Here is a 22,150-nt window from a genome sequence, read left to right on the forward strand (position 1 = left end):
AGGGAACCCAAGTTCAGTTTCTAGCACCCACTTCAAGTGGCTCACAGCATCCTCGAACTCCAACTGGAGGTGATCCGATGCCCCTTTTGAATTCCACAGATGGCTGCGGTCAAGCTTGTATAAACACATTCAGAGACACATGAATATGCACAGAATCTAAAAAAAAAAATCTTAAAAGAAAATAGTCTGAATTCTAGGAACATACATTTCACAAGTAGCAAGTTTACAAAATGTTGGCCGCTACTTTGATCTGTGGACTATTATATCCAATTCATAGTTAAGTTTCACAGCTTCACAACAGAAGAAAGTTAAAATACTGTCAGATACATGCTAGAGTTTTGGCCAAGGGAGAGCAAGATTATAACAATTTGGCTGACTGATAGTCTGAAATTAAAAATAAAATGGAAAGGAAATGAAATGAAATAAATGAGATCAGAGACGTCATGGATTAAATGAGATTTGCTTTGAGGTGCTGACTCACATAGCCAAAGCTTTATATGAAATCTTAGAATAAAATAGACCATAATTTTACTGATGAAGAAAAAGTCTTATTTTCATTTCTAATGCCACTTAGATAATTGTGAAAAGGACTGAGTAATGTTTCTTTGAATTATAAGACTTTGATACTGAAAAAAAAGGTTTGATTTTAGAGATAAATCATACATTCTGAATTTTTTATTGTATAGTGGAAGAAAAGGCAATGGATAAAAGAGAAAATCAGATACATACAATAAAGAAGTTGATTTATAATCTCTTACATATATCAAGTACTACACACTCCTTTTTGCTGAATAAGAATGTTTAATTTTAACTAGTTTGTTCTTTCAGGAGAAAGTAGACGACCCAACTTCAATGGAGGTCCTGATGCCACCGAGACTCCTTTCTCAAAGAAAGTGAAGGAGTTCTTCATTTTATCTTACCTCATTCTTTTTATCATTTTCTCCGAACTCTCAACATGCACATATCTATACTTTTGGAGGTGTGTGTAAACAGAATGTACACAGGCTCCTAAGGGAAGGCCATTACAAGCAAAGAGGTAAATGAACGCTCCTGGCTTCCTTTGTAGAAGGTAGTTGGAATGCTGAGTTTGCTCTTAGAAGCTCATGCTTCCCTTATCCAAATCTCTGGCTAAGGGACCTGCTTGCTACATAAATATTAGATTCCTCGTTCATGTAATATACACAGTTTGCTTGAAACCACTTACCCAACGATTAGAAAAACTAATTTGCTAATGAAATACTGTCTTAGTCAGGGGTTCTATTGTTGCAATGAAACACTATGACCAAAAGCAAGCTGGAAAGGAAAGGGTTTATCTGGCTTATACTTGCACATTATAGTCCATCATGGAAGGAAGCCAGAACCGGAAATCACACAGGGCTATAACCTGGAAGCAGGAGTTGATGCAGAGACCATGGGAGGATGCTGAGGATTTGGTACAAAATCATGTAGACTGTGCTTGCTGTTTCAGTCTCTATGAGATCATAGGCATCAGGGCATTGTTCTGGTGTCCGCCATGCCCTTTGGCTCTGACAATCTTTCAGCATCCTCTTCCATGAGATTTTCTGATCTCTGAGGGGAGAGATTTAATGGAGATATTCCATTTAGATACTCTGTCCACATAATGTCTGGGTCTCTGCATCTGTTCCATCTACTGCCTGAGGAAGTCTCTCTGATGATGACTGGATAAAGTCTCTGGGATGTCTAGTCTCTGGTTCTTAGTTACTCCACCAGTGTTGGGTCTTGGTTCCTTCTCATGGAGTTGGCATTAAGTCAAATCAGACATTTCTTTGCCACTCCCACAAGTTCTGTGTCAACATTGCCACAGCATATTTTCTAGGCATGACAGATTGTAGGTCAAAAGTCTATGGCTCAGTTGGTGTCCAGACTTTTCATTTCTGTAGACTGCAGAGTACCTTCCTGCAACAAAGAGACTAGAACAAAGGGGTGAAGGCACCAGCTCAAATTCTCTGCATTCAATGAGATGCGTGGGTGTTGTCTTCCTCAGGGCCCAACTGGAAGTTTGCAAAGAGCAACCTTTTTTAGTTTTTTTTTTTTTTTTAGCAACAGCCTACATTGTTTGGTGATTTCTGTAGAAGCCTCTTGGCCGCCAACAACTCAATTGAATACAATCCAGTCCAGACACTGGAAGCCTCATCTGGTGACAAGAAATGGCTAGCTGAGACTCTCTATTCCCAGCACTAGAAGTCCTCATAAGGATCACCTACATGCATTCGTGGAAGTTTCCACTGAACTAGGTTTCCCCACAACCTCCAAGTACCTCCCAATTCTAACCATCTTTTCCCATACTCTCTCTCTCTCTCTCTCTCTCTCTCTCTCTCTCTCTCTCTCTCTCTCTCTCTCTCTCTCTCTGACCCAATAACCCCATATAGCTTTTCCCCCTGCTCCCACTTCCATCTCTACCTTCCTCTAGTCTGCCCATATATCTATTTTATTTTCCCCTTCCAGGTAGATTCATTCATTTCCCCTACATCCCTCCTCTTTACCTAACCTCTCTGGATCTATGAATTGTGGCTTGATTATCATTTACTTAACAGCTAATATACACTTATAAGCAAATGAATAACATATTTATTTTTCTGTGTCTGGGTTACTTCACTCGGGATGTTTTTTTTTCTTGTATTAGCCATTTGCTTGCAATTTTTATGATGTATTTTTTTTTTAGTTCAGTAATACTCTGTAGTGTAAATGTAGCACACTTTCTTTATCCATTCTTCTGTTGGGGGACATTTACATTGCTTCCAGTTTCTATCTATTATGAATAAAAGTTAGAATGAACATGGTTGAGCAAGTGTCCCTTTGGTAGAATGGAGCTTCCTTTGGGTATATGCCCAAGAGTGGTATTGCTGTGTCTTGAAGTAGAATGACTCCCCACATTCTGAGGACCCATCATATTGATTTCCATAATGTCTGTACAAGTTTGCACTCTCAACAGCAATGGAAAAGTGTTCCCCTTGCTCTACATCTTTACCAGCATGAGCTGTAATTTGTGTGTTTGAGCTTAGTCATTCTGATAGGTGTAAGATGGAATCTCAAAATAGTTTTGATTTTCATTCAACTAATGGTTAAGGCTGTTGAAGATTTCTTTAAGTGTTTCTCAGCCATTTGAGTTTTCTCTATTGAGAATTCTCTGTTTAGATCTGTACCCTAGTTTTTAATTGGGTTATCTGGGTTTTTTGTATCTATTTTCTTGAGTTCTTTATATGTTTTAGATGTTAGTCCTCTATTGGATGTGGAGTTGGTAAAACTCTTTTTTCATTCTGTAGGCTGCCACTGCATCTGATTGATGGTTGCTTTTGCCTCACAGAAACATTTCAGTTCCATGAGGTTCCCCTTATTAACTTTTGATCTTAATGTCTGTACTCACAGTGTTCTGTTCAGAAACTCATCTCTTATGCCAATTAATTCAGGGCTATTCTTCAACTTCTCTTCTACCAGGTTCTATCCGGTTTTAGTGAGATCTTGAGTTTTGTATATGGTGATAAGTATGAATATATTTGCATTCTTCAGTAAGAACTATGCAGGAATCAGAATCAGGCTTATGCACACAATCACTTAGAAAATAGGATCAAGATAAATCATTGAAGAAAAATGGGCTTCAAAGTGCATTCAGTTTCTAGAAAGATAGGAAAACTAAAGGAAAGAAGAGCCATACCTTATTCCAAACTATGGTCGCATTGAGAAAACACATTTTAATTATTTTGAGATCTTTGTATGTTCTGAACACTGACATTATGTCAAATGTACATCTCGTAAAGGTTTTTCCCACTATATAGGTCCTTTCCTCTGTCAATGGGTTCACATATATTCCTTCCTTTATCCTCAGTCATATCAGGGTATCTAGTATTATGCTAAGGCCTTTGATCCATTTGGAGTTGAGTGTCGTGAAAAGTGAGAGATAGGGATTGACTCTCATTCTTCTACATGTAGCAATACAGCTTTACCAGAAGGAAATGTTGAAGATAATGTGTTTTCTCCATTGTGCATTGTTGGCCTTTTTGTCAAAAATCAAAAGGCTATAGATCAATAAGGTTGTATGTAGATACTAATTATATTCCTTGACTATTGAGCCTGTTTTTGCATTCACACCATGTTGTTCTTAGTACTAAAGCTTTATAATATAACTTTAAATTGGGATAGTTATACTTCCAGCAGTATTTTTATCTTGGGGATTATTTGAGCTATCCTGGGTCTTTTGTATTTTTATATGAATTTTGATTTTTTTCAGTTTCTGTGAAGAATTGCATTAGAATTTTAATAGTGATTGTGTTGAATCTGTAGATTTCTTTTGGTAGGATAAAGATGTCCATTTTCACAACATTAATCCCACCAATCTATGAGCATGGTAGGGATTTCCATGTTTCTTCTTCAATTTCTTTCTTCAGTCTTTTAAAATTATCATAGTACAAGTCTTTCAGTTCCTATGTTGGATTTATTACAAGATATTATTCTATGATATGTTTAGGCTATTGTGAATTATGTTGCTCCATTGATCTCTTTATCTATATGGTTGTCATTTGTTTATGAGAAAGCTACTATGTTTTTATAGAAAAAAAAAAACCTGAACACACTAAATATAAATGTCCTAACTAAAAAAATGAGGATTGTAACTAAACATAGAATTCTCAAAAGATGAAATAATTTTTTCAGTATTGAGAAACATTTTTATTAAAAATTTCCACATCTTAGTGATTAGGCTAATGAAAATTAAAACTATCCCAGTCAGAATGGCCATGATTAATAAAAAAATGACAGCAAATGTTGGTGAGAATTTGGGGGAAAGGAAGCACATTTTTGCTGTTGGTATAAGGGCAAACTGGTACAGACATTATGGGAATCAGTGTGAAGATTCCTCCAAAAGCTGAAAGCCAATCTACCATAACATCCAACCATACCACTCTTGGAAATACATAAAAGGACTCTAACAGTGAGGACATGGAAATGGCTTAGATGTCCACCAACTGATGAATGGATAAGGAAGAGGTGACAGACTTACACATTGGAATATTTTTCAGTTATTAAGAAAAATAATTATAAAAATTTTAGTCAAATAGGTAGAATTGAAAACAGTTATTCTGAGAGACATAAACCAAATGTCATCATTATCTCTCATTTGCAGATGGTAGCAAATTTAAGTTTAAATTAAATTAAAATTCACATCATCATATGTGTTACTTCCATTTGGAATACCCATAAAGTACTCATAAAGATCAGGAAATCAAAAAGGGGGTTTGGGGAGGCACCAAAGGAGGGGAGATAGGGGGATAGAATGTAGGGATAAAGAGGGTTAAAACAGAATAATGTACCAGAAAGGGCTAAATTGAGGTGGGGGAAGGCAAAGCAGATGGAGGAAAGAATAAGGTGAGGGATAACCTAATTATATAATAAAATGGAATTACTCTACTGAACACCACAGAAAAACAAATAAAAACCCTATTCCAGGAATGGATCTTTGGAGCTCTTGGTCCACTGAAGTTTCATAGATTGCAAAATTCTATAGGCTATTGCCCATAACTCTGGTTACCCTCCAGAACTTGATGTTAAGAGTCTATTACTGAGGACACCACATACTTAATCAGAGGACATGAAGAAATCAAACTGGTACCAACTTAGAAGCTTCATGACTACCAGATAGCTTAAATACAGCCAGAGCTGCTGTTCACCATACCATAGAAGAAAAAGAATCACCGGTCTTATCCAAGGTTGAGCCTATGAACTATAATAATGGCTGACCTGAAAAGACATACCCACTGTTTCAATAGTGGCAAGAACATCATGGGAAAAAAATCTACTTTATGGTTGGAATTAAGTCCTGTTCCATAAGAGAACACCCATACCTGGCATCATTACTGGGCAAAGGATTGTAGCTAGACAGGTCACAAGCTCAAGGTACTGAATGGGGATACTTTGAAATTAATAACTAATGACTTACCATGATATCTATTACTAATGCTTCTCTCAATACCTACAAAAAAAGCTTTTGTTTGCAGTAGATGGTGATTAACACTGAGAACCACAACTGGATAAGATGCAGAGAATAAAGGATTGGGTAATTCCTCATTAAATGGAATTTAATGTTCCTAAATGGAACATCTGTATCATATTCCCTCCTCCCAAGGCTCAGGGACCATTGGAGAAGAGACATGGAAAAAGTGTAAGGACCAGAGGTAGTGGATGACTCTAAGTAAACTGAATCTTTTCAGCATAACAAGGCAGCTGTGTGTATGAACTCAGAGCAGTTATGACAGCATGCACAAGATCTGTGCAATCTCAAGCCAGTCCAAACCCAACCATGGGGAGAGAAGTGGGCATGAATTCCTTCTACCTCTAGCTAAAGATCTACTTGCAATTGGTAGTTTCTGGGAGAGAAAGAGACCATTTTGTTTAAAAGTTTGCCACTTGTGGGTGGACCACACTCCAGTGGAAGTCCCTGCATCCAACAATACATTTGCAGCATATTTAAACTTGATGCATTTAAAATCAAACACACAGAGAAAGAGGTGTAAGCCAAAGAGTTTGCGGAGGAGCTGAATATGACAAGAACACATTGTACAAAATTCTCAAAGAACTGACTTTCAAAAAGAAAACCATTTGTCTACAGTGGAGGTATCTGAGGATACCAGGCTGGGCTGACTCCCCAGGGGAGACCTTGCTTTGGAGGTGGTGGGAATGGGGGCGTGAATTGGGGGGAGGGCTGGGGGTGGGAGCAGGAAGGACGGGGGAATTCGTGGTTGATATGTGAAATCTAGTTAAATAAAAAAAATATATATATATTAAAAAATAATACACATGAATGTGGGAAGGAAATTGCAGGGAAAAGGAGGAGGGTACAGAAGAGGGAAGAGTACTAGAGAGGATAATATAATATTGTAGACATAAAACTGTCAAAGAAAAAATTCAGTTATAAAGTTATATATGCTGTTTTTGGGAAATTGTGATGAGAAATTGGCTATGAATGAAAATTTAAAAGCAACCCTACTTCAAAAGAAAAAAAAGGAAACAATTTGTATATACTGCTAAAGTAAAAAGAAAAATCACTAAGAAAAGATAAAGAAGAAATGTCTTTGATTTCAAGGCAGCCAACAAAATATTAAAATGGTTAGTGAAAAGGAATAAATTAGAGTATTAAAACCAAGAACAACAGGACAAAAGTAAAACAAACATTTATTTGTTAAATTAAAATAAAAACAAATCAAAGATTACATGAAAGAATACTGCTAGCAAAAAATTTTATGATGTATTTGTCCTGAATACATGAATGCATTTCACAATAATACAGATGATGTTTTATAGCACAATGTAGCAGGTCATAAGCATTAATGTAGAGCTCACATGTAAATGACTATACATGAATATTATCTTTTTTTGCTAGGGAAGTGAATACAATTATTCTAATCAGATACTAATACTCAATCCTAGAATTGAAAAATTAAAAGGTCAATATTATGGCCAGTTGAGGCAGGCAGAATTGCTGCACATTTCAGATAAGCTAGAGCCTGTGCTATACTGCTCCTGAAAAGGCAGGGGGTGGGTGGGGTGGGCTTGAGGCCAGCAATGGTCAGCAGATTCCAGAGCCCATCAGAAAGCACCAACTTAGCAATAAGCACCAAGGCAGACCTATCCTCAGGATGAGGTGGAGGGTATATAAGACTTAACCTTTCCTAAAAATAAAGGACAGCTAGCTTGTAACCTCTGAGTCTGTGTCTTGCCTCTGCATCTCCTCACCCCCGGCCCCCAGGGCCTAAAGACTTCACCAGGCTAACAGCCAGTGTGTGCATCAACAGTGGCAACTGTTTTACTGAATGTGATATAACAAAACCTAGGACTGGCTTTACAAAATGTAGTCTGTGCAGTTATATAGGGCTCTCTAGAAAAAGCAATCTGTTTGGTTCATAACTGCTTCCTCCACTTTGAAATTATGAGAAACATAAGGGCAAGAAATTCCCAGTATTTATTGTATACAGGCTCTCAATATTATGGAACGCTTTTAGCATTTTATTAAACTACTTGACTTACTTTTTTGTCTGTTGCTCAAATACAACACTATAATGAGATATTTTTTGCTGCATAGGATTTTTCCAAAAGAAATAAAATATATGTGTTCATAAATGTTTGTTTATAAATATTCAAAATCACCTTTTCATAATAATTTAAGACAGAAGTAATGTGGTGTATTCCAAATGTTTGGATATTATTTAATCAAAAGATAGTATTGATCTTGTAGCAAGGAAAGACCTTACAGAAAATTATAGTCACTATACCCTTCTTTCATCTTTAGGTAGGTTGAGAATCTAAAAAGAAAATTTTCAGTAGTATGCAATAATAGCATGAGAAATGTTATCAGTTACATGTAATGAATATTTTAGATACATTATTACAAAACTACATGTACTGTATACAAGTAATTATTGAAAAATATATATTCCATAAACCAAATATCTACTCTAATAACAATAAATTAGATCTAAGTGACAGAACGTATCAATGAAATGTCTGCATTATAAGGAAAATAAAACCCACAAGCACATGCAATTTTATTTCAAAGGAGATGGAGTTATATAATGAATAACTCAATTTTATGATAGCTAAGCATAAATATTACATTCAGTGGAGAGTGGTTTTTCTAAATCACTACAATTAAAAGTATAGCAAGTGATTTTAAAAGAAGCATATAAATCAAAAAAGGAAAACAGAATAATAAAGGAAGCTAGAAAGAAAGCATTCGTTATAACAACAGCAAAAATAGCTTGTGGTAGTTAATATGAGTGCATTATACTTCTCTGTTGAATTTATATGTCTTTCAATCAATCAGTCAGTCATCTATCTTTATACAATTCTATGATAAAATAAATCATGCAGAGCCTTTAACTGAAATAAAAAAAGACGAGAATATAGCAGAATGTTCACAAAGGGGAATGGCGACTAGCAGTGACAGGTGGAGCCAATATTGCTTCTCTTCCACTTTTCTGAAGAGAATGTTTGAGTAGTTTAGCACTCTAGAATGAAATAAAAAAAGTACAATTTCTTGAAAGCAGCTTGAATGTTATATCAAGTATGTTTTCAAGAGGTTTAAAAATTGTATAACTTTTCATCAAGAAATTGCTCTTTTCAAAGTACAATAAAAAGAAATAACATGTTCTATGCAATGTAGGAACTATTTATCGCAGAAACACTAAAAAGAAAATAAGAAGATATGGTACTTGTCTCATAATGTGAGTTTAAATGGTTCAAGAGAGAATGAAGTGTCTTACAAATTAATATGAACTAGTTTTAACTTATTAAGGAACAAATTCCTACATAATGGGTAGCCCCATATGTCAACAGTTCTCATCTCTGACACACTAAGAGCTCTAGAAGGTTATGTGTACATATTTTACTGAATGTATACATTATAAAATATTCCATATAGAGGTGCATGTAAAATAGTAAAATATTCAAGACTTGTGCTTCACAATTTATGTGTGATGCTCATTGTTTTCTTTTCATTTTTGTATCCTATCTCTTCTCTGTTAGAGTGAAACGTTAATGTTAAAAGTTGAAAGTGAGAAGTAGATTATCTACAACAACATACGGGAGGGGCTGGAGGCATGGCTCAGTAATTAGTAGACCCTGCTGTTCATTTATGAAAATCTGAGCTTAGATTCCAAGACTCCCATCAGGCAGCTCAAAAATATCTGTATCCCCAGCTCTAGGTGATCCCAAACCCTCTTCTGCCCTTTGCAGGTACGAATACACATGTAACTGTACACACATACACACAGGCACACACACACACACACACACACACACACACACACACACACACACGACGACAAACATGAACATAAAAATAAACAAAATAAAACCTAAAAGGGAGAGAAAGGAACACAAATTAGTATACTAAGAAAGTTGATATGATATGATATGAATTACTTTTATACACAGTAAGTTTCCCACAAACTATAAACAAATGACAGTGATTGATATAATATTCAGTTTGTAAGGTTTAGCTATATAAAGGATCCATTCTTAATATCTGAATCCATAGGAAAAATAGGGGGAAAATCGTGTCAAATTCTATAGATTTTGCTAAACCTCCAAGTTTGTCTATATATTTAAAAAGTTAATTGAGATTTTAGGAAAATAAGAGGAGAAATTTGTCTCCATTGTTGGATTTACAGGTACTCACTCACTGCCCTTAGTGGATTTTCATATATTTCCTGGAAATCTCAACTCAGGTCCTCATTGTATACCAAATGCTTTAATTACAGTCTTCTCCAAAGTCCAATTTTTTTTCTAACTTTGGCAAAGACTTTTGCAAAAGAAATTATATATATATATATATATATATATATATATATATATATATATATATATATATGACAGTCATTGGTATCCTGCCAAGCTTCAAGTCTTCATTATAAATGGGAAATACGTAACTCAAATGGTCATCATTGTGGAGCCTTAGCTCAACATGCGGACCAGCGGTAGTTGGCAACAGGGCCCTAGGCTTTGGATTATGTCCAATCAGACTTCAAGTGGTGATTCACACTCCTCAGAGCAGTGTAAACTGAAGAATAACTTTCTGTGTCTTGTGTGAAATGAGCCTGATTCTCCCAGGACCCTGGCCATGGTGGTCAAAGCTGGATCTAAAATACTTAGCTATTCTTACCACAATACCACTCTTGGTGCTTTTGACCTGCAGGCTGCACAATTCTGATGTCTGTTGTGATGGGAAATGATCATCAATGGCAGCCTAAGAAGAGAAATTCGTTGAGCAGTGAGATATGGCAGAAAATTTACTCTCAACTGTCTCAAACTTGTTCGAATGGAATTCAGTTCTGTTTAGTTTCCCGCAGTCCAAAAGAGGCTTGCTCTGCCCTATTCTGTTGCTGTTCCTGCTCCTATTACGGTGGAATTTGATCCTCCAAAGTAATTCAGAGTCTTTCTGAGAAGAAAGAGACAATGAGGAGTTACCAGGTCAAAAGAAAACATCAGAGCCTTGATGATGGATGTAAGCAGAAACAAACTGAAGTGTGACCAACAGACATGTTCTTTTAAGAGCAGTGTGACAACATAGACTTGAGAAAAGACTCCTGAGAGTGGAATCATGTGAACGTGCATGAGGGAACCTATGCTGACCTCAGGGACTTAATAATTCCTTTCTCTTGCTAAAGCAAGTTGACTTTCATAAAGGGTTTTTGATATATGATAAATGCCCTATTTAGGGTTCCTATTGCTGTGATGAAACACCATGACCAAAAGCTACTTGAGAAGAAAGGGTTTCATCTTACACTTCCAGGTAATCGTCCATCATCTAGGAAGACAGGGCAGCAATTCAAGGCAGCATCTTGAAGGAGGCACTGATGCAAGTGTCGTGGAGGAGTGCAGTTTACTGGGCTTACTGGCTCATGCAAGTGGTTTGCTCGGCTTGTTTTCAAGAGCACCCAGGACTACCAGCCCAGATGTGGTGATACTCACAGTGAGCTGGGTCCACTCATATTAATAATCCATCTTGAAAATGCACCCCAGGCTTACCTACAATCCAGTCCTGTGTGGTGGCTTTATCGGTTGTGTTTCCCTCTATCCAGATGACTACCTGGAGTCAAGCTGACCTAAGAGTAGCCAGCACACTAAGGAAAACATGATTTTTCCTTCAAGATTGGATTCTGACCTCCAAGAAGAAAGCAGCCTCTAAATATGGTGACAACTTTTTAATCACTTTTTATTTTGACAACAACTACTATATTTTTCAAATATTTGTGACCTTCAGTTTCTTTAGTTATTTTTTGCTTTGTTTCATGAGGTTTTTTTTTTTTTCTTTTATCATTTTCCCAACTGATAGTGAAATACAAAATGCTGGATTTTTTTTCAAATGGTATTGAAATTTTTTCTTTGATGTTTTTAGTAGAGATTTCAGAAAAGAACACAAAATAGATAATTAATTGAAGAGAATTTCTCACTTTGTTTTATGCTGAAAAATCCATGTTTATCTCAATTTATTCATTTAAAAAACATGTATTTCTTTATCTCTCACTGTCTGATTTTATCTAATTTTTCAATACTCTTCTTTACTTTGGAATTCAACTTACCTCATATCCCCCTCTTATATTTATGGAAATATACTGACATTATTCCCTTTGGGTTATACTAGTTCACTTTTTATCATGAAACTGATGAGTGTTTCATCATCAGTGATGGGACAAAATCAGAAATAATGCTATAAAGTAAAATAGTGAAGATGCATATGAAAGACTAAAAGATGTCCATTTTTGAGATATTTATTTTTAAGTCTTCCTCTTAGTAACACAATTTAATTTCCCTAATATTTCAAAGTTTAATTATATTTCATTATTTGGTCAAGCATGTTTAATAAAAAGTTTGTTTAATAAAATACTCTTTAAGATACCAAATGTGTTAAGTAATGCACCTGACCATATAAACATCTGAAATAACAGGTGCATTAAAGTGTACTGTCCTCACGTACCTTACAGCATTATCCATTATTGGAAGCCCCTCCAGCACTCATAATTACAATATGCAATCAAGCTTTCTATTTCCTTATTGCAGCTAAAAGATAATGTATAACATAGCATATCGATATCTTAGGAGAATTTTTTTGTTAATACTTTAAGTAGTATTAATGCTGTAATTTATTCAGGAGATCATTATGATCTCACTACAATAATCAAATAAAAATCAGATATGCTGTTTCTAAGAAATATTAATAAGTATCATCTTCCCTGTATGCCCCTTCCTTGATTCCATGAAAAAAATGGGATTTTTCTCCTATGATGACAAGATGTGAGTCATAATCACAATGATCACCAAGGGCTTTGAAGAAATGAGATAGTTTCACCTTCATTTGCCTGACTTCCCTTTCATTTCATACAAATTCTTTCCTTCTTCTTTTTCTTCTTTTCACACCCTTCTCTTTCTCTGAGATCTGGAGTCTGCCAGGAGAATCTGTAATATTTTCAACCTAAAGCATCATGATGACTTGGAATTGCTAAAGTACTGGATTATTTTTTAAGGTACTCAGAATAGTCCAGCATTTGACATACCATAGTACACTTTCCTACAAATACAGCCTCTAACAAAACTAGGCTGTCTTGAACCCCTGGCTACAGAATTGTTTACCTAAATCCTCATGTCATGTGTGTCCAGGCAGACTTTGAAGGGTTCTTGTTGTGAGATCTAAAGTCCTTATGAGATTCTCTAAGACAAAGAACAGCATCAGAAGGGCATATGTTGATTCCATGTGTGCCAAGTGTGTCTGTGACAGGATGATGTGGGTGTTCCTTATAGAGAGACAGAAAATTGTTGTGAAAGTGTTGAAGGCACAAGCACCCAGTCAGATAGCAAAATAAATACACAGTTTTTTTTTTTTAATAATACAAGTCAAGGCTTGGTCAAAAAAAATTTAAATAGGATTACCAGAACTAATACTTTTCTTGTTCTATCCTTCAGGTAGGTCTTCTGCAGCATGTAATGTTTATTTATAGTATACTGAAGTGCAAAATAACTGTGATTTATGGTGATCTTTACTTGCTAGGAGACCCTGTTATCTGTCCTTCATATGCTGGTCTACTCACAGAAATATGAAAATCTTCATATCGATGCTAGTAATTTTAAGTTTTACTAGTCTGTATTTATAAATCAATTGCAGAGACAATGTTTTCTGCTCCCAACAACTATGGGCACAATATAAATCATTTTGTAAAACTCTTTTAGCTTACTGCCTTCATTTATTTAATCAAACACTTGCAGTATGAAAGCTAAAAATCAGAAGGCAATTATTCTAAATCAGAGTCCCATTTACTATTTGACCTCTCCTCCAATTTTTCTTTTGATGTGTTTTATTTTGTACCTCAATTACTTATAAGAGTATTATTTTTAAGTTTCAATATACTTCCTATTTTATAATGGTTTACAAACTTTTAAAGATTAAGAACATCCTAACTTTCTGGGTGCTTTATGTAAACCAAACATAGAGAATAAATTATCGAGGCAACTGTGTATGTACACTATTTTTATATAAAGATAAGAGCTAAGGAAGTATAAAATAGACCAGGATAATGTTTTCTTCAATGATATCAGGAATGTAAGTGAGGTTTGCGTAAAAAGTTAAAACAAAAACATGGTAAGATAAATTCCTACATATAATATGAAAATTTATTGAAGTTTTAAAGTGAAGATAAGGTGTGGTAATATTCTTTTGGTTAGATAGTTTTGGGGTATTGAATAAAGATTTAATAAGTGTTGCTTTCATATTTGATATAATTGGTTCATATATATTTGCTGTCTTTACCACAAAACATCAGAACTGCCAATACTGAATTTGGTAAGGAGCTAAAAATCTGTATCTGAGATTTTCAGCACCTACTCAAACCTGAGAGCATGATTGTGGGTGTGAAGTGTGATATGAGAAGTGTGGCTCTGCTTTGCTACTTAGGGGATGAGTTCCTGAGATATGACAGTGTTCTGTTCCGAATGAAGAAATGAGGAGCAGAGAAGTTGAAACACCATAAAAAATAACTTTGTAATTACTTTAAAGTTGTGTTCCTTTGAAATTTTGCTAAATGTATTTAAAGGGACGGTCAAAATGAATTTTATATAACATTCTGGTGTACATTTTTAATAAATACAACTACCAGAGGTTAACACTGTTAGAATTTCTAGTACCCACATCATTATTTCATAAAATCCTAGAAATACTAAAATTCGGGACCATTACTTTTTTATTAAGATTTATTTCATTTTTGAGATTATATTAAAATTAAATCATTTGCCTTGTTCACTGTTCTTTTTTCAACCCCCCTCACATGTAACCCCTTGCTCTGTCTCAAATTCATGGCCTCTTTTATTCTTTAATTGTTGCTACATATCTGTGTGTATGCGCATACATTGTTCAATCTACATTGTTACTTGCATGCTTATGTTTTCATGGGTAATCAGTCAGTATTGGATAACCATTTTTTGTTCTTCGTCCCCAGGGAAAACCAATTTTTCCACTTTCAGCATTTTTTAGTTGCCTATGTTTCCTTGGGTAGGACTGAAGACTCATGAGCTTTTCCCCTTTCTATCTTAGTATGTCATTGGTGTCATCCTTGCTCAGGTCTTGGTGAGACTTCATGGATATAGCCTCTCTGAGATTATTGGAGACACAATCAAACAGGAAGCTTCCTGTTCCTCTGGCTCTTACAATCTTACTATTATACTACTTAAGTACAAGGGTTATGTTGTAGATATGTATGTTGGGACTGGGATTTAAAACTATGCATGCTGATTGGTTGTGGTTTTCTGTAATGGCCCATAAGCTGCAATGAGAAGTTTCCTTGATTAGGGCTGAGTTCACCATTTATCAATATATATAGGGATAACTAAACATAATTAGAGATTATGCTGGGAAGTTCTTCTCCAAGATCCATGACTTCACTAGCTCTAGGTATTTGGTTGGTTTACCAAGTCACCATGGTTTTCCTCTTGCTGAGCAATTCTTAAGTCTAATTATAGAGCTTTTGGTTGCCACCAAACTATGTGGGCCGATATTTCATCCTTAGGCTTGTGTTGTGATGGTCCTTGTTGTGGTTCATAGACTCAAGCTGGATAGAAATATCTGTTGCTTCCCTCATTTGCAAGTGTTTGGAGCCTTTTGATAGCTTTGTTTTCTCCTCTCTTTTTCTTCTTTCATGTCCAAGTCTGTTAATTTGTGTCCTCTCTTTCTTTTGGTGGTTGGACCAAGGGTCTATCAATCATTTTTATCCCCTCCAAGAACAGTATGTTAAATTTTTGATTCTTTGTATTGTTTTCTTTTTTTCTATTTTACTAATTTTGCTTTGATTTTTTTTGTTATTTCTTGACATCTGATGTGTTTGAGTTTAGTTTTCTTCTTATTTTTCCAGATTTGGCAATTGAATCATTCTGTCATTTATTTAAGCACTATTAGACATTTCAATGTAAACACTTAGAGCAAATATTTCCATCATAGGAAGGCTTTTAATGTGTACCAAAGGTTGTGCTGCTCCCTGTTTTCATTTTCAACTAGTTTCAGGAAATTTTCATTCTTTCTTTATTTCTTCTTTAACTCATTCATCACTGACAAATTGGTTAATATCCATGAGCATCATTGCTGAGATGTTTAATCTCCATGATTTTGTATATTTATTAGAAATACTTTTGCTATTGAGTTCAAGTTTTATTGCATCATGGTCAGAAAGGACACACAGTATCATTTCAATGTTTCTGAACTACTAAAGATTTGTTTTGGATCCAAGGATGTGCTCTGTTTTAGGGAAGCTTCAATTTTCTGCTGACTTTCAATGCACCTTTTTTTTTTTTTTTTCTGGATGCTTCTTAGTATTTTAAGTAGTGTATCTTGTGGAGACTTTTTTTCATCTTATCTATTGGGGTTTCTGTGTGCTTCTTATATCTGTATAAGTTAGGAAAATTAAGTTACCACTTGGTAAAATACAATTTTAAAAATTTTGTAAAGATTGTGCGAGCCAGTGGAACAGAAAATCTGATTTGAGATTATGCCTCCTAGAAATGATGGGGAAACCTCACCCCTGGTTTCTCAGCAATATGACTGTCTAAGCCCTAAAGAAATACAACACCAAAGAACACTTGCATGGAAGGAGGAATATCACAGGGTATGACAAATAGACAAAAAACTACAGGGAATTAAGGAATGCTGAAGCCTTCCTCAGAAATGAAGCTCCTAATTGGTTATCCAATAGTAGATGGTTAGCTCTGAAATAATATGCATACACGTAATACTAAGAGGATTTAGAACGTGGTGTTTATATATTAAAGGTCACAATAACAATTAAGGAAAAAGACAGGATTATTTTAAGAGTGAATAAAGTATAGATGGCAGGTGTATGAATGAGAGAAATCAGAAAGAAGAAAGTGAAGAGAGGAAAAGATCTAATCACTTATTTTGTTAACTGCAATAAGTTAATTATTTGATTTGGTATAAACTAATCATTTATTTATGACTTATTAAAACAAATAAAATAAGCATTCTTTATGTAGTGTCTCCATCTTATACTTTTATCAATATTATGATATTAATAAAATGTTAATGTTTTGAAACTAATGTCAAATACATAGGAGACTAACACAATATTACCTATTATGTAATTTATTGTAAAGTCTATAAAGGAATGATTTCTCTCAATTTCCTATCTTACTTCTGTTCACATCCTACCTTGGTGGTGAGGCTAAAAAAAAAACAATCATCTCAGAAATTGAGAGATTGATTCAGTTTCAAGCGCAAAGTGATGAAAGGACTAAAATAAAACAAAGAGAATGACAAGTGGAGTCCCATTAAAAGAAAATCAGGGTCCAGAAACCATGAGTTGTTTCAAGGGGAGCTACTGTAAATGAGACTAGCTTGTAACAATGTGCAAAGGCATAAAGTGGTTTATTACAATTGGCTAGAGCGTTTAAATCAATTGCTAGGGGGAAAGGAAAACAAATTGGGCTGGACAGAGAATAAGTAGACTGAGATTGCCAATGGGCATTTTACAGGGCTAGTTCTGACAAGACATTTAGACTCTATATGTTAGCAAGATAATTACATTGCCAGGCGGTGGAAAAAAAAATGAGTCTCTAAATGTCAAGAATGTCAATCTGCAATTCGAAGCATCTCTAGAATTCATGAACTTTTTTGACTCCCTTTATAGAGGAAAAACTCATTTGTTTCATTATTTTTGAATAATACCCAATACATTCAATCAATTAAAAAGTCGATTTGCTAGATATTGATATGGTATACCCCAGAATGCATATAATATTCCAACTTTTTCCAAATATTTTAAAGTAAAATATTTATTTTATTCAATGTTAAAATATATTTTATTGTATTTGAAATACATAAAATAATTTTGATTTTCCTTGCTGAAATTGTTTTAAAGACTTCACTATTGTTCCACAAGGAAAACATAATTAAGGGAAAAATTGATGACATCGATATTATTAGATACTATTATTAACCTAGTGACAGGAAAATAACCTAATTTGCAAAACACTGATAAGTATCACTTTTCTCCTCAAGTGCCTAATTCCACTCACAGTTATATCCAATGCTATAGAGAAAATGAAAGGATTTTATATACAAATGCCTACATGTTTATTTACTTAGAAGTGTAGCTAAAGTTTTCCTGCCTGGCCCACGGTCAGGACAAATCTCTATCACCCGCCAGTCCCACAGCCACTCAGACACGACCAAGTAAACACAGAGACTTATATTGGTTACAAACTGTATGGCCGTGGCAGGCTTCTTGCTAACTGTTCTTACAGCTTAAATTAATCCATTTCCATTAATCTATACCTTGCCACATGGCTCGTGGCTTACCGGCATCTTCACATGCTGTTTGTCATCGTGGTGGCTGGCAGTGTCTCTCTCTGACTCAGCCTTTCACTTCCCCGTTTTATTCTTGTCCTTGTCCCGCCTATACTTCCTGCCTAGCCAATGGCCAATCAGTGTTTTATTTACCAATCAGAGCAACACATTTGCCATACAGAACATCCCACAGCATAGAAGACTTTGGACTTTCTTTTACTTTTTTTATGATTTCATAAAGTTTATTTTATAAATAATAGATTCCATTGAGTATTTGACAATAATGTTTTTACATCTGTAACTCTCAAATACTAATTATATCTCTTCCATGGTTTGTGACAGAAATTTTGGCTTTTCTCTGACAAACAGTTGTTATGATAGTCTCCAATCTTAGGATTTCATAACAGATTTGAAAAGTGCTCCTTTAGTTGATGGAAGAATATTAGAAAAACACTAAGTACTTTCAAGGTGATTTGTTCTATCTAAATGTTTTTTATGGAATAAAGTTCATTGCTGGTTGTATATAGATATAAGAGGTGAAATACAGTGGTTGATGTTTCCTTGTGAATTGTTTTCTTTTCTTTCTTTTTTGTTTTATGGGAAGGAAATGGTTTATTTAGGTTACAAATCCTGAACCACAATCCACCAAGGGAAGCAAAAGCAGGAATGTGGTGCAGAGGCCATGGAGGAGAGCTGCTTACTGGATTGCTCCCGTTGTTGGTGTCTTGGTGTCTTGGTCAGCTTGCTTGGCTTGCTCAGTATTTTTGCTTTCTTTCTTTTTTTATTTAAATAATTTTTTTTTCATTTATTTTACATACCAACCACAGTTCCCCTACTCCCAGTCCCTACCACTTCCCATCTACCCCCCTTCCCTACCACTCCTCCTCTGTCTTCATTCAGAAAGGGGCAGGTTTACCATGGGCTTGAACAAAGCATGGCACATCAAGTTGAGGTAGGGCCATACTCCTTCCCTTGAGCCAAGGCTGGGCAATATAATCCAGCAGGGGAACAGGTTCTCAAAATCCAGCTAAGTGCCAGGGGCGGGTCCTGATCTCACTGCTGGGAGCCTTACAGATAGACTAAGCTATGCAACTGTCATACACATGCAGAGGGCCCATGTCGGTCTCACGGAGGCTACTTAACTGTTGTCGCTGTGGATTCCCCATCATGAATACCCTGACTCATATAATCTCCCCTCCTTTTCTTCAGCAAGACTCCTGGAGCTCATCCCAGTGGTTGGCTGAGGACCTCTGCACCTGCTTTCATAAGTTACTGAATAGAGTATTTCTAATGACAATTAGAGTAGTCACCAATCCGATTACAGAGATGGCCAGTTCAGGCACCCTCTCCACTACCACTATTACTAGGAGTCTTAGCTGGGGTTATCCTTGTGGATTCCTGGGAATTTCCCTGATGCCAGGTTTCTCCCTAACCCCAACATGTCCCCCCCCACACAAAGACATCTCTTTCCTTACTTTCCCCCTTTGTCTTTCCTCCAACTTGCCTCCTGCACCCAGGCTGCCCAACCTGATCCCTCAAGTTCCCATCCCTCCATCCCTCTTTCCCATCCCCAGTTCATCTGGGAAATCTCTTCTATTTCCCCTTCCCCGAGAAATCCACGCATCCCTCTTTGGGTCCTCCTTGTTATCGAGCCTTTTTGGGGCTGTGGATTGTAAGTTAGTTGTCCTATACTTTACTTCTAATATCTACTTATGAGTGAGTACATACCATGTTTGTCTTTCTGAATTCAGGTTTATCTCACTCAGAATGATTTTTTTCTGGTTTCATCCATTTGCCTGCAAATTTCATGATGCCATTATTTTTTATAGCTGAGTAATACTCCATTGTGTAAATGTACTACATTTTCCTCATCTATTCTTAGTTTGAGTGGCATCTAGGTTGCTTCCAGGTTCTGGCTGTTATGAATAATGCTGCTATGAACATAGTTGAATACGTGTCCTTGTTGTATAATTGAACATCCTTTGGGTACATGCTCAAGATTTGTATAGCTGGGTCCTGAGGTAGATTGATTCCCAATTTTCTGAGAACTGTCATATATATTTCCAAAGTGGCTGTAAAAATTTGCACTCCCACCAGCAGTGGAGGAGTGTTCCCCTTACTCAACATCCTCTCCAACGTAAGCTGTCAGCAGTGTTTTTGATCTTAATCTTTCTGAAAGGTATAAGATGGTATCTCAGAGTCATTTTGATTTGCATTTCCCTGATGACTAACCATGTTGAGCAATTCCTCAAATGTCTTTTGGCTATTTGAGATTCTCTGTTTAGATCTGTACCACATTTTAAATTGGATTATTTTGGTGTCTAGTTTTTTCAGTTCTTTATATGTTTTGGAGATCAACCCTCTCTGTCAGATGTCAGGTTGGTGAAAATCTTTTCTCCTTCTACAGGCTGCCCTTTGTCATATTGTCTGTGTCCTTTGCTTACAGAAGATTTCAGTTTCAGGAGGTCCCATTTATTAATTGTTGATTTCAGTGTCCGTGCTACTGATGTTATATTCAGGAAGTAGTCTCCTGTGACAGTGTTTATTTGATCTTGATTTAAATTTGGTATGCAGTACCTATCCAAAAAAAATTGTTCATTTCTTTTAGATTTTCTAATTTTGTGGAGTACAGGTTTTTGAAGTATAACCTAATGATTCTTTGGATTTCCTCACTGTCTGTTGTTATGTCCCCCTCTTCATTTCTGACTGTTAATTTGGATATTCTTTCTCTGCCTTTTGGTTAGTTTGGATAAGGGTTTGTCTATCTTGTTGATTTACTCAAAGAACCAACTCTGTTTCATTGATTCTTTGTATTATCCTCTTTGTTTCTGTTTTACTGATTTCAGCTCTGAGTTTGATTATTTTCTGATGTCTACTTTTGCTGGGTGAGTTTGCTTCTTTTTATTCTAGAGCTTTCAGGTGTGCTGTTAAGTCACTAGTGTGAGATTTCTCCAATTTCTTTATGCAGACACTTAGTGATATGAATTTCCCTCTTATCACTGCTTTCATTGTGTCCCATAAGTTTGGGTATGCTGTGCATTCATTTTCTTTGATTTCTAAGAAGTCTTTAACTTCTTTCTTTATTATACCATGGTGATCTGATAGGATACATGAGGTTATTCAGATTTTTTTTGTATCTGTTGAGATTTGCTTTGTGCACAAGTATGTGGTCAATTTTAAAGAAGGTTCCATGAGGTGCTGAGAAGAAGATATATTCTGTTTTGTTTAGGTGTATGTTCTGTTGATATCTGTTAAGTCCATTATAGTCATAACATCTGTTAGTTCCCTTCTTTCTCTGTTAAGTTCCTGTCTGGCAGACCTATTCATTGGTGAGAGTTGGGTGTTGAAATCTCCCACTATTAATGTGTGGGTTTTGATGTGTGATTTAAGCTTTAGTAATGTTTCTTTTACAATTGTAGATACCCTTGTATTTGGAGAATAAATGTTCAGAATTGAGACTTCATCTTGATGGATTTTTCCTGTAATGAATATGAAATATACTTCTTTATCTCTTTGATTAATTTTAGTTTGAAGATTATTTGTTAGATAATAGGATAGCTACACCAGCTTACTTCTCAGGTCCATTTGATTGGGAAATCTTTCCCCAACACTTTACCGAGGTAATGTCTATATTTGAAGTTGAGGTGTGTTTTTTGTATGCAGCAGAAGGATGGATTCTGTTTTTGAATCCATTCTGTTAGCCTGTGTCTTTGTATGGGCAATTTTTAAGAGATGTTAATGCTATTTTTTGGTTTTGGTGGTGGTGGTGGTGGTGTTACTGTGTATGTTCTTTTATGAACTTTT

General features: G+C 35.6%; 1 pseudogene; it reads left to right on the forward strand.

The window, feature by feature from the left end:
- Positions 1-13,367, forward strand: part of LOC128118737 (60S ribosomal protein L34-like) — a 54,149-nt pseudogene extending 40,782 nt beyond the window's left edge.
- Positions 13,368-22,150: the final 8,783 nt, after the last annotated feature.

The sequence above is a fragment of the Peromyscus californicus genome, unplaced genomic scaffold (genome assembly GCF_007827085.1).
Source record: "Peromyscus californicus insignis strain IS unplaced genomic scaffold, ASM782708v3 Scaffold_22__1_contigs__length_63687245, whole genome shotgun sequence".
Taxonomy (NCBI): domain Eukaryota; kingdom Metazoa; phylum Chordata; class Mammalia; order Rodentia; family Cricetidae; genus Peromyscus; species Peromyscus californicus.